Here is a 12921-nt window from a genome sequence, read left to right as displayed (position 1 = left end):
GTTGGTGTCATGGCATCCTGCCTCAAGAAAAAGGGAGAGAGGAAGGGTGAGAGGCTGCTTCTTCATGAAGACTTGACTGGCTTTTCTTGAAACCAGGTGGGGGTGAGTGGGGTTGGGGACACAGTAGAGTCTCTGTAAAGTGCGTGGGACAGTAGAGAGGAACATCTTGTCTCCCACTTGGGTGTCCACTTGGCCGTGGGCTGGTGGATCTGCCCTGGGGCTCCTGAAGTTTGGACGGTGCCCAGAGGAGCTGGCATGGGGGGCAGTCAGCCAGGAGGCAAAGGACTGGATCCACCCATCCCCTCAGAAGACGGATGCAACCCCACAGCCCCAGAGTCGGATCCAGAGTATGGATGGAATGGCAGATTCTGGGATTTGGGACAGGGGAACCTCCTCAGAGCACTAAATATGGCATGAGGCCACCTCCAAAGGTCAGCAAGAATGTGTAACCAGGGGAGCCCCTTGGGAGAGAGTCTCTGCTGGCAGGCCTGTGGGGCGCCCACTTGTCCACACCAAGTCTAAGGAGCACTGGTTCTCAACCAGGGCAAGGTTGCTCCCAGCGGACACTGGCAATGACTGGAGACATTTTTGGTTGCACAACTTGGGAAGTACTACTGGCATCTAGTGGGCGGAGGCCAGGGATATTGCTAAACAATGCACAGGACAGGTCCCCACAACAGAGGATAATCCAGCCCCCAGTGTCAATAGTGCTGAGGATGAGAAACCCTGCTCTAGAGAATGAGTTGGGTCAGCAGTAAAGACCCAGGGCACAGGACAGCCACATCACCGCCCCCAACTAGTCACCACAGGAAACACATCCGTTTTCTCTTTCTCCCCCCTCTGCCTCAACCTCACGAAGTAAGCACAGAGGAGTGGGCGGCTTGTGAGAGATAGGCCTCGTCCCTGCTTCAGTGCTGGAGCCTGTGCTTGGGATAAGTTTGACTTTCTTTCTTTCTTTTTTTTTTTTTGGCCATGCCCACGGCTTGCGGGACCAGGTAATCAAACCCGGGGCCCCTGTAGTGAAAGTGCTGGGTCCTAACCACCGGACCACCAGGGAATTCCCAAGTTTGAGTTCCTAAATGGACAAGTCTTAAACTCCCAAGTGGGGCTGCCTTAATAACAAAAAAAAGTGACTGGAACAGTGGAATCAGATTGAGGTGCCTTAATGGGGAGTCTTTCACCCAGTAACAAAGGGGGTTTGGACAGAGCACAGCTGGCGGTAGTTACTGGAAACAAACAGACAATCAACCTTTTCTTAATGGGCACTTCAACAAGACAAGTCTTCCTAATGAAACGGGCTAAGTACATGCATTGCTCAGCACAGTGTCTGGCACAGAATAAGAGCGTGATGAATGTTAGCACTTGTATTAAGAAGGAAGTGGAAAATCAGTAGCTTCTGGGGGTAGAGAGAAGGCTTAAGGATGAACGCCGTCAGGCAGGGTAGCTGGTTTCAGTTAAAGCAAGGAGACCCAAGGAAGCTGGGGCGTTGATCAACACGGCGCTGGGGTTCCTGAAAATATATTTGAAGGAATCTTGTGCTTAAGTTACAAACTAGTTTCCTTAAGGGTGAAGCAGTTCCCTAAATTTGTCCCAATTCTCAATTCCTAAGGTAAGTAACTGAGAGTCCCTAAATATGGCCTCCATCAACCCCTCCTCCCCGACCAAGGGGGAAGGACCCTGTTTCCATTCACTGGAATCTGGGCTGGCCTTAGTGACTTGCTTGAGCTGTAGAATGTGGCACAAGTGATGGCCTGGGACTTCCAAAACCAGGGCGTGAGAAGCCACACAGCTTCCGCTGGGTGTCTTGGAATGATGCTCTTGAGACATTCCCTCTGGGAACCTAGCTGCCACGTCACGTGGAGAGTCCACACAGGCGCCCTGGCTGACAGCCCCAGCAGAACCAGCTGACAGCCTGCCTCAATGGTCCCACGGGAGGGACCCATCTCAGAGGTTCAGCCCGCTGACATTGAAATCACATGAGTCCCCAAGTGAGAACCACCCGGCTGAGCCCAATCAACCCACAATGGACCCAATAAATTATTGCTTCAAGCCACTACATCTTAGGGTGACGTCTCACTCGGAAACAGATAATTGGAACACTTCCCTAGGGAGTCAAGTACTTGAAAGGTTTCTGAAGAAACATATGGTGCTTTCTTGGATGAAAAATCAATTGTCTTTCTAGTGATTGTCCAAGAAGGGTTTGCACAAGTGGGATATCTGGGCCGGTGGAAAGATACAGGCCAAACGCCATTCCAAGCCCAAGTTCTAGCCTAGGCACAGTACCAACTCACAAGCTGGGTAACCCTTGACATGAAAGCGTTCCAGCTCCCCCCGCAGCCCCCTCACCCCGTCCTCCCCCACCTGACCGTTTCTTTCTCCTGTCAATCCTTTCCCATTCTTCCGTAAATTTTAAAGCACTATTCCAAACAACCACCATAGAAACACAGTCAGGTTCTTAGAAATCTGACCTGTATCACGAAGGTACAGTGTGATGAGGTGGGGGGACCAGGAACACCCAGGGCTGACCCCAGGGCGAGAGTCCTCATGGTGGGAAGGTAACTTCATCTTCCTTTCAGGGAAAGTAGAATCCCCCCGGTAATTAAATACCAATTCGATATTAAGAAAGAGCATTTTCAAAATTGTATTACTGTTCAACAGGGAAATAAGATTTAATTGAGTTTTTTTTAATTCACAAGAGCATCTGCTTTGACACACCTAGCGGGAGTGACTGTAATAACTGCAGAGCCTCCCCTCCCCCCATTTTCCTGGAGCCTGGGTGGTAGCCAGCTCTGTCACTATTCCCACGTTCCCAAGCCAGTGTCTGGGAGGATGTGGGGAGAGGCTGTAATAGTATGTGTCATTTCTGTACTATGCCTGACTCATTTCCAGACGTGAAATAGGCAGTGGGGCCATGGCAATCCATGATGCTCCTGAATGAGAACGTTTTCTGTGGCAGTTACAGAACCTCTGGGAGGCCTTTGAGTTTGCCTGCCTGCTTGGAAAACAGGCTTCAGATCTTCCTTTTATGCTAAGTCAGTAGTTCCCACATTTGTCTGCATATTTATTTATTTATCTATTTTAAATTTTTAAATTTTTTGGCCCCGCTGCACAGCATGTGGGATCCTAGTTCCCCGACCAGGGATCAAACCTGCGATCCCGGCATTGGAAGCACAGAGACTTAACTGCCGGAGTGCCAGGGAAGCCCTGTCTGCATATTAGAATCACTTCAGAGCTTTGAAAAACTCTGAAGCTCGGGCCACACTCCAGACCAGTTAAATCACAATCTCTGGGGGTGGGACCCAGGTATCTGTAGAGTTTGCCTGCCTGCTTGGAAAACAGGCTTCAGATCTTCCTTTTATGCTAAGTCAGTCGTTCCCGCATTTGTCTGCATATTTATTTATTTATCTATTTTTAATTTTTAAATTTTTTGGCCCCGCTGCACAGCATGTGGGATCCTAGTTCCCCGACCAGGGATCAAACCTGCGATCCCGGCATTGGAAGCACAGAGACTTAACTGCCGGAGTGCCAGGGAAGCCCTGTCTGCATATTAGAATCACTTCAGAGCTTTGAAAAACTCTGAAGCTTGGGCCACACTCCAGACCAGTTAAATCACAATCTCTGGGGGTGGGACCCAGGTTAGTACTGAAGCTCCACCAGGGGGTTCCAATGTGCTGGCTAGTTTGGGAGCGGAGGTGCCAAATGACCCAGAAAGGAGATGGGTCCATCAGCTGACCCCGTGGCTATTGCCAGCTGCCTCCTGCTTTCCTTTAGGAATATCCCGAGGCCAAACCCACTTAGAGCCCTCAGCCCTTACCACGTCTGAGCCATTTGGAAGAGTCTTCACAAATAAAAAAGGCTGGATTTAAAATTTTTCCATCTCTAATGTATTTCACTTTGTTTAAATTTTAAGTATCTTTTCCCAAATATAAAAATACACCGCATGAGTGGTTATCTTGTGCGGGGCGGCAAGTGGCTGCAAGGGACCACCAGGGGTTTCTAGGATGTGCTCTTTTATTAATGCAGGTGTGGTGGTGCATAAATTCATAGTTTATGATCTGTGTGCTTTCCTGTATATATTTATACTTCAGTAAAAACTCCACGCAGCCAAGTGCTTCAGCTACACACACACACACACACACACACACACACACACACACACATTCTTAAATAAAAAAACAAACCTCACACATATTGCAAAACTATGGGGGGAAATACAGAGAAATGAAAAGAAAATAACAGCGACCAAAGGTCGGCATTTAGGGCCTCCACAAGGTGACACTACTTTTGAGACAAGATAAGTCCCTCCAAATAATGCCACCAAAGCACTGGCGGCCACCCCTCACCCCCGAAAAAAGAGGGAAGGAGCCTCTGAATGGTTCCGTGAGGCTGACATTACTGGACGCCGAATAATTTAGTGACAAGGAGAAAGATTCTCTCTTTGATCTAATCGGGCCCATCTGAGCCCTCTTCTGACTAGGTCTCAAACCCTGGGCTCTGTGTCCTGCTTTGCAGAGTCCAGTTCTAGCAAGAATCCTGCTAAGTCAGTTTAGCCAGAATCCCCCATCCTCCATGTCTGGTCACCTTCAATATCTGTTGAGGTTCCCCATCCTCCACCACCCTGGGGTGATGTCTGAGCCCCCTGGTCTGCCTTCAGCAAGTTCAGGTAGGTCGGTTTAGCAAAATATCTCCTTTCCCCTGATGTTTCCTCTTAGTAATCTCCCATCCACTGACCCCAGTCTGCTCCCTGGCTATACACTCCCACCTTTCCTTATATTCGCAGTTGAGCCCAATCTCTACTCCCTCCCCCACCGCTGCAAGACCCCAGGTAGTGGTCCCTGCCCCCATCAAGATGGTCCTGAAGAAAGTCCTCCTTACCCTTCTTTAACAAATGCCTGGAATAAATAATCTAACACCACCCAAATCAGAATTTCAACTGCATCCTTAGAAATGGACTTTTTGTGCATCACAAAAGAATGATCCTGAAAGGGTCATGGCTGGTTCAAGTCCCTCATTTAAAAAAAATAAAATAAAATTTTGGAATTCCCTGGAGGTCCAACGGTTAGGACTCTGCACTTTTATTGCCGAGGGCGCAGGTTCAATTCCTGGTCAGGGAACTAAGATCCCACAAGCCAAGGCGTGGCCAAAAAAAAGGTAATAAATAAATAAATAAATAAATAAAATGAACATTAAAAAAAAATTCGGACGAATGCACATAACATAAAATAAACAAGTCAGTGGCATTTAGCACATTCGCAATGTTGTGCAACCATGACCTCTAACTAGTTCCAAAACAAAACCCATAATAAAACTGTCATCCTAAAATAAAATCACCCAAAATACAACCCATATCCATTAAGCAGTGTCTCCCCATACCCCGGGCAACCACCAGTCTGCTTTCTGTCTTTATGGATTTACCTATTCTGGACGTTTCATTTAAATGGAATCACACAATATGTGGCCTTTTGTATATGGCTTCTGTCACTTCTTTCACATAATGTTCATGTGGTTCATCCACACAGTAGCATAGATCAGGACTTCATTCCTTTTTATGGCCAGATACTATTCCTGAGTATGGATATGCCACATTTCTTTCACCCATTCCTCTGTTGATGGACACTTGGGTTGTTTCTGCCTTTCCGTTACTGTGAACAGAGCTGCTGTGAACATTTGTGTACAAGTTTTTGTGTGGACACATGTTCTCAGTTCTCTTGAGTAAGTACCCAGGAGTGAAATTGCTGGGTCATGTGGTAACTCTATGTTTAACTTTTTGAGGAACCTTGCATCTCTCCTTTTTTTTGGGGGGGGGGGCGGCCACGTGGCATGCGGGATTTAAATGGAATCACACAATATGTGGCCTTTTGTATATGGCTTCTGTCACTTCTTTCACATAATGTTCATGTGGTTCATCCACACAGTAGCATAGATCAGGACTTCATTCCTTTTTATGGCCAGATACTATTCCTGAGTATGGATATGCCACATTTCTTTCACCCATTCCTCTGTTGATGGACACTTGGGTTGTTTCTGCCTTTCCGTTACTGTGAACAGAGCTGCTGTGAACATTTGTGTACAAGTTTTTGTGTGGACACATGTTCTCAGTTCTCTTGAGTAAGTACCCAGGAGTGAAATTGCTGGGTCATGTGGTAACTCTATGTTTAACTTTTTGAGGAACCTTGCATCTCTCCTTTTTTGGGGGGGGGGGGGGGGCACCACGTGGCATGCGGGATCTTAGTTCCCCAGCCACGGATAGACCCCGCGCCCCCTGCAGTGGAAGCTCGGAGTCTTAACCACTGTATTGCCAGGGAAGTCCCAAAGCTCTCCTTTCTAAAAGATATTTTTCAGGAATTCCCTGACAGTTCAGTGCTTAGGACTCCACGCTTTCACTGCCGAGGGCTCGGGATCCCACAGGCTGTGTGGCTCAGCCAAAAAGAAAAAAAAAAAAAGATATTTTTCTTGGGGGTAGGGAGGAGGTTCAGTTAGGAATTTGGAATTAACAGATACACACCACTATATATAAAATAGAAAAACAAGGACCTACTGTATAGCACAGGGAACTATATTCAATATCTTGTAATAACCTGTAATGGAAAAGAATCTGAAAAAGAATATATGTATATGCATAACTGAATCACTTTGCTATACACCTGAAACTAATACAACATTGTAAATCAACTATACTTCAATAAAAAAATTTTTTTAAGATATTTTTCTCAAGGGCTGGTGGGTACTCCAGATTTGTTTTCCATATCTCTTAGGACCATTTCTTCATGGGCGACCTGCTAGTCTTTGTTAAGTACACACAGTATCCAAGTCTTGGTTTAGAATTAGAGTTAGGCTTCTGCTATTCCACTCGGTCCTCAGCATTTCAGAAATGCCTGAGACCTCAGAGACCTGGCCTTCAGTGTCCTGGGGTTTGCTTGTCTCCAGGCCGCCACTCAGCCTCTCCCCAGCCTGTGTGGCTCCCGCACCACTAATGGCTGCAAATCGGGGTAACAGATCCACCCCTGAGGACTCAACACACCTCTCCCCTTAGGAAAACACTTACCCCTGCCAAGAGATGAAGGCGGCAGATCCGATTCCATGCTAATCATATTTTGCAGTTAGACTGTCTTCCCTCCTTAAGTGCTCAAAGTTCTCAGTCTGAGAACCAAGTGGTCACAGATACTTGTCACATGGCAACTGGAACCTCAGCTTAAAATGATAGGATCCTTGTGCTTGTTTGCAAATACCAAGTTCTGATGCTATGGATTTTTCTAGGTCATGCCGAGTCAGGAAGATGGATGTGTCCTTCTAACTCTGCATCAGAGCCGTCTGTCTGTCCCTCCCTCCCAGGACCCATCAGCCTGCTGCGCGGAGCCAGGAGGAGGTGGGGTGTCGGACTGTGCTGCCCTTCCTGGGCTCTGCATCACTGCAGCAGCCACCTGGCACCCAGATGGGGCTCCCTCCCCTGGATCCGCCAGAGGGATGATGCGGTTGGGAGAGCAGCCCACAGGCATTTCTCTCGAGGACTTCTGTGTACAGAACCGCACGGACTGCAGCTCTAGGAAGGAGACAGCAAGAGAAAAGAAAGGATATGTTCTTCAGCCCTCACCTATAAGCTCCTCACTGCTCAGGAGCGTTCTCCAAGCCCATTCCATCTTTTGCTTGTGTTTTAAAAATAATTTCACTCCTTAGTCTGTAAGCTTTGACAGGTAATCACTAGGTTCCCCATGCTGTTTTGAAACGGGGGAGTTTCAGAGGAGGCTGCTAGGATCATCTGATGGTGCCTTGAAGGAGAAATGACATCTCAACTCATTTTCAAGATGCCGGTCACGTTGCTGTGGCCAGCGCTTTCGGGCAATGAGCAAAAAGAACAACGAGCTGCTTTTGGAAATGGTTCTCCTGTCGGATCAGCACAGCATCACTCCCTTGGCTGCACAAAGCCTTGGGGGCACACGTGTGGAATGAGGTTACCGTGTCCCTTGCCCCGGGCCCCTCTCCTCGACCCCTGTCCAGCCCATCCTGTATACTCATTACTTAAATTACCAAGGTTGTGTCTGGAAAGAATCGAAGGGTTTGACCTTCAGGAGGCCAGCCTCCAGGAAAGGGGAATTTCTATTCTCAGGGTGTGGCTAATGAACCTCAGGCGGGCAAGCCCACTCCAGGCCCCCTCTCTTTGCAGCTTGGCAAAGAAGCGCGCCGGCCCCTCTTTTGCCTCCAACAAATTGGCTTCTGCGGAGGAGGCCTGAGTGGCTGCGCCGTTTGGATAAAAGATGAGAGAGGGAGGTATCCCCAGGTGGCCACCAGGGGCCAGCAGGGCGCCTCGAAAGGGCGTTCCCAAGGCAGAGTGAGCATCTCCGGAGGGGGTGAGCTAGGACTTCACCTTTGCTCGGAGGAAGGGATCCATCCGCAGGTACCAGGAAACCACCCTAGACCATTAGCGCAAACGCACTGTGTCCAGCCCACTGTCTGTTTGCTTTGGGAACAACCCAAGGACATAGCTTAGCTTCAGAGAGATGTGAAAGTGGAAAACATTGCACACAACAAAAGCCCCCGGAAAACTGAGACACACCCATCCCCTCGGGCTGGCCGCCAGGCTACTACCAGATAAAAGCAGCTCAGCTTTCCTGCTGCCCGACCGACCGTAGGGGGGCCGGGTGCCTCTTCCTGCTTCCCAGAAGTTCTCCTTTTGGGAATCACCCAAAGCACCCAAAGCAGTTTGGCACATGGCTGATGGCTTCTCTTCCCTTGAATGAGAACGTTCACCAGTTACACAGCGTCTCCGAACCAGTATAAGCCAGTATAAATGAGTAAGTGATTACAAAGCACAGTTGGGTGGGGTGGGGACTGGCTGCAGCCTCAGAAGGGGATCATCTCTCCCCTCACAAGTATCCAGGATGGGGGATTGGCCGCTGGAGACCAGGCCAGAGCCAACGCTGGGCCCAAACCAGAGCTGATGTCAGCGGGAGCCTGTGGAAGGTTCTAGCCACGGTTCTCCATGTGGCTGGCCTGGTCCATCCAGCCTTACCGCAGAGGACAGAAGTAGCTGGACGGTCGGGTCACATGACAGGAGCTGAGCAGACCGCACATTTTGTGTAATACCCAGCAGGCCGCGCCCCGTGGTAAGCCCTTCCTGCCAGGCTGGAAATGGATGGGCTGGTCTGCTCCCCACCCCTTCCTCAGGTGAAAAGTCATTTGCAAAGCTATAATTACTATATTTAGTGAAGATGTCAATTTCTCTCTTTTTTCCCTCCTGGGTAATTAAAAAAAAATGGAAACCAGCTTTCTTGGCAGGGGCCTCTGCCGGATGAGTCAAAGACCAAAAAGTCTACAGAATCAGGTGTCGCTGATCTCAGCAAGAGTGTTGTCGGTCCCACCACGACAAATGCTTATTTGGGGGAAACTAAGTTCCTGGTCTGTGTTCGGTTGGTAGCACTGGGGAGGTGAGGAATGCTAGAACGAAGGTTCTGTAGCCAAGTAAGGACACGGTTCCCAGACTTTTCCTACCCAACTGCGGTTAGCAAAATAACAGCCCCCCAAAGACGGCTGCGTCAGAATCCTTCGGACCCATGAATATGTTACCTTATACGGCAAAAGGGATTTTGCAGATGCTATTAAGTTAAGGCTCTTGAATGGGGAGATTATCCTGGGTTAGCCAGGTGGGGCCAATGTCATCACAGACAGGAGACCCTGTAAGAGGGAGGGAGAAAGGTCAAAGTCAGAGATGTGACAGCAGAAGCAAAAGTCAGACAGAGACCTGAAGATGCTATACTGCCCCCTTTGGAGGTGAAGGAAGGGGTCCTGAGCCAAGGAATGCAGGTCTCTAGAAGCTAGAACAGGAAGACAGCACAGCCCTGTCAATCCGTTTTAAACTTCTGACCTTCAGTACCGCAGGATAATAAATCGGTGCAGCAACAGGAACCCAGTACACTAACACAAAACTCAGCTTTGTTCTTCCGAGGACTGGGGAATAGGAATAAACGCATCTGCTCAGGATGCCAGAGATGCCATAAGCCAAGGTGTGAGATAAGATCTGAAAGTCAATGTAGCCGGGGCACTGTGCAAGCCCGGGCGAAGCCACCCGGCAGCCCAGCGCAGATCTAAACAATTCCTCCCAACAGCAGAGGCGGGCAGGTCCAGCTCCCAGACATCTTTCCCGCGACACCCACACGAGCGTGCACTGTTGTCCTCTTTGGGGACACCTAGTATTGTTAGTTTTTTTAGTTTAAAATGGATACCTCCATTCACACTAGAGTCCTAATAACTTATTGGTTTTCCCTCCCAGAGTAATTTGCTTTATGCCCAACAGAAGAGAATGCAGACCCTAAAAGAACAAATCTCAGCCAGATCTTTCACAAGGGAAGAGGGCCGTGTGACGATGAAGGCAGAGTCTTGGTGATGCACGTACAGGTCAAGGAACACCAAAGTTTGCCAGCCAACCACCAGAAGCTAGGAGAGCAGCTTGGAACAGACTCCCCCTCACAGCGCTCAAAAGGAACCGACCCTACCAACATCTTAATCTTGGCTTTCTTGAGAACAGTGACGCAGTAAATTTCTGTGAAGCCGCCCAGTTTGTGGTACCTTGTTATGATGATCCCAGGAAACTAATACAAATGCCTTCAGATGCCGGGCAAGCAGCTGAAACGAGTGAAGTGGGTGAGGCGAATTTCCCTGAAAGGGATGTGTCCCTCTCAGCAGGCCTGCAGGTGAGGGTGTGTGGCAGGCAGAGCCCAGAGGCCCAGAAGAGACTTTGGTTCCCAGCCCTGGCGAGGACACCCGTGAGGAGAAGTAGGCCATGCAGGAGATAGAGTTAGGCTCACTCCACCCCACCCAGAGTGGCTGAACCACCGCAGAGACAGAAACTCGGAACATTCCCTGCAAGCAGCCAAGAATCTTGTGTGACCAGTCTGCTCCCCTGGATGGCCGCGTGTGGTGTACACTCCTCCACGCCCAGCCAGCCACCCTCAATGCCTGGCACAGTCACCAGGATCTCAGAATGGAAAACCACATCTGGGGCTGTCCCAGAACACAAGTCTTAAAAACAGTTTGCAGGACATCCCTGCAAACTGCGGTCCAGTGGTTAAGACTCCGTGCTTCCAATGACGGGGACAGGGGTTCGATCCCTGGTCGGGGGCTATGATCCCACAAGCCACGCGGCGCGGCTAAAACAACAACCAAAACCAACCAACCAAAAAAATACATTAAAGAAACAACAACAACACAGTTTGCAGGGCTGGATACCTCCCTTCCCCTGCTCTTGCAGCCTCCCAGGCAGAAAGGACTTGAGGTCAAGGGAGGCCTCGAGGTCCTCCAGTTCACCTTGGGAGCTGAAAACCTCAGGAACAGGTGAGATGGCAGGAAGCCTCCCCTAATAAAAGCAAGTCATTTGCCATCTGGCGGCCTTGGCTCCAAGTGTCCAGAGAGCCGGACCAGGCCCAGTGAATGCCTGCTTTCTTTCTTTGAAGAAGAAAAAAAATGGGGGTTCTCAGGTGTGTCCACCTGGGAAGGCTGCCCTCAAGGAGGAAGGAGGGTGGCTGGGGGAGATGGAGAGGCAGTCTCTTTCACCTGGGAGACAGGTGTTACCTGCAGGTTGGCGATCAGCACTGATCAAGCCTGACTCCAGAGGCCCTTGGCCCACAGCAGCTAGTTGTTTAATCAGAACCTGGATGATGAAGCCTGGAGAGGGCTTCGGGTTGGTTGCTTCTTCTTCGGGTTGCAAGCAACCCACCCAGCCGACAGATACTCAGATATCGGCTAGAAGCCTGGGGTCAGCTGGGCCTCTTAGCCTGGGGGTTGGGACCTGTCTTTGCTTCTCAGCTCTGTCGGGAACTGGCTCAGTGGTTTAGGCTAGACCTTTCACCTCTCAGGGTTTCAGTTCCCCGTTATCAAAAGGGGCAAAGCATCTTGTTCTTGCTCAATCCTGTCTCTTGGGCCAGGGATGCTGATGAGTTGTTTCTGGAGATGAAATAAAGCTCTTTAGAGAGGGGCTGGAGGGCGGCGTGGGCCTGGAGGGAGGCAGCCTGGAGGGGGGAGGTGACGGACAAGAATGAGGAGGGCAGAGCAGGGGCCGTGGGGGCGGGGGCGGGGGCGGGGGCGAGGCCGCTGGGAGGACAGAGGAGCCATTGTGCAGACTGAAACCGGGGCCAGAGGGCTCGGCCCTTCACCTCCCTCCCACTGGGCCCCCGAAGGCCGGATAATGAACCCAGCAGGCTGCTCCGCCTCCCTCGTCGCTCGGTTTCCAGTCAACCCCGCCCCCGTCCGGGCCCCAGGACCCCTGGGGCTACAGCCCGGGGCGCTGGGAGGCGGAGGGACCCAGTGGCAGGTGGGCTTTCTCCCTGCGGACTCTTGCACAGCCAGGTCTTCCTTTCCCGAGGGCCTCAGTTTCCCACCGGACTCTGAGGTTTAAGGCAGCGGGCTTTTCAGGACTGATGGAAGTGCCCTCCCGAGCGGGGGAGAAGGGGGAGGCTGCCCTGGCGGTCTCCGCCGCACCCTCCCTCCAAGACTGAGATCTCGGGGAGCACCCCGCCCGCGTCCCGCGTCTTCTAGGCGCCAGAGCCCCGACTTTGACCGGAGTCCTGGCAGGAGGAGAAGGCAGGCGGAGGGGGAGGAGAGGGATCGAGCCCCGGCTCCCGCAAGGAGCCCCCTCCTCCCGGCAGGCGCTTGAGTCCCCGCGTCGCGTGACCGCGGCACTGCGGCTGCAGCGCCGCGCTCCCCTCCCGGCGCCGGATTCCTGGGGGTTGTGGGTGGGGGCCTGTAGGTTCAAGATCAGACCTCGGCGGACACCCGCCGCGGCCCTGCGAGAGGGCGATGCCGCCCCGCCCCCGCTTCCTAGTTTCGCATAGTTTCTCGACCCGTGAAAGCGTCTCTGAGTCACCTTCCCGGAACACGTCCGGGACGCTCAGGACCCAGCCAGGGCTGCCCGCGGGCCACGCAGGGCGGAGG

Source organism: Physeter macrocephalus, unplaced genomic scaffold (assembly GCF_002837175.3).
Source record: "Physeter macrocephalus isolate SW-GA unplaced genomic scaffold, ASM283717v5 random_107, whole genome shotgun sequence".
Classification (NCBI taxonomy): domain Eukaryota; kingdom Metazoa; phylum Chordata; class Mammalia; order Artiodactyla; family Physeteridae; genus Physeter; species Physeter macrocephalus.
This window is presented reverse-complemented; position numbering follows the sequence as displayed.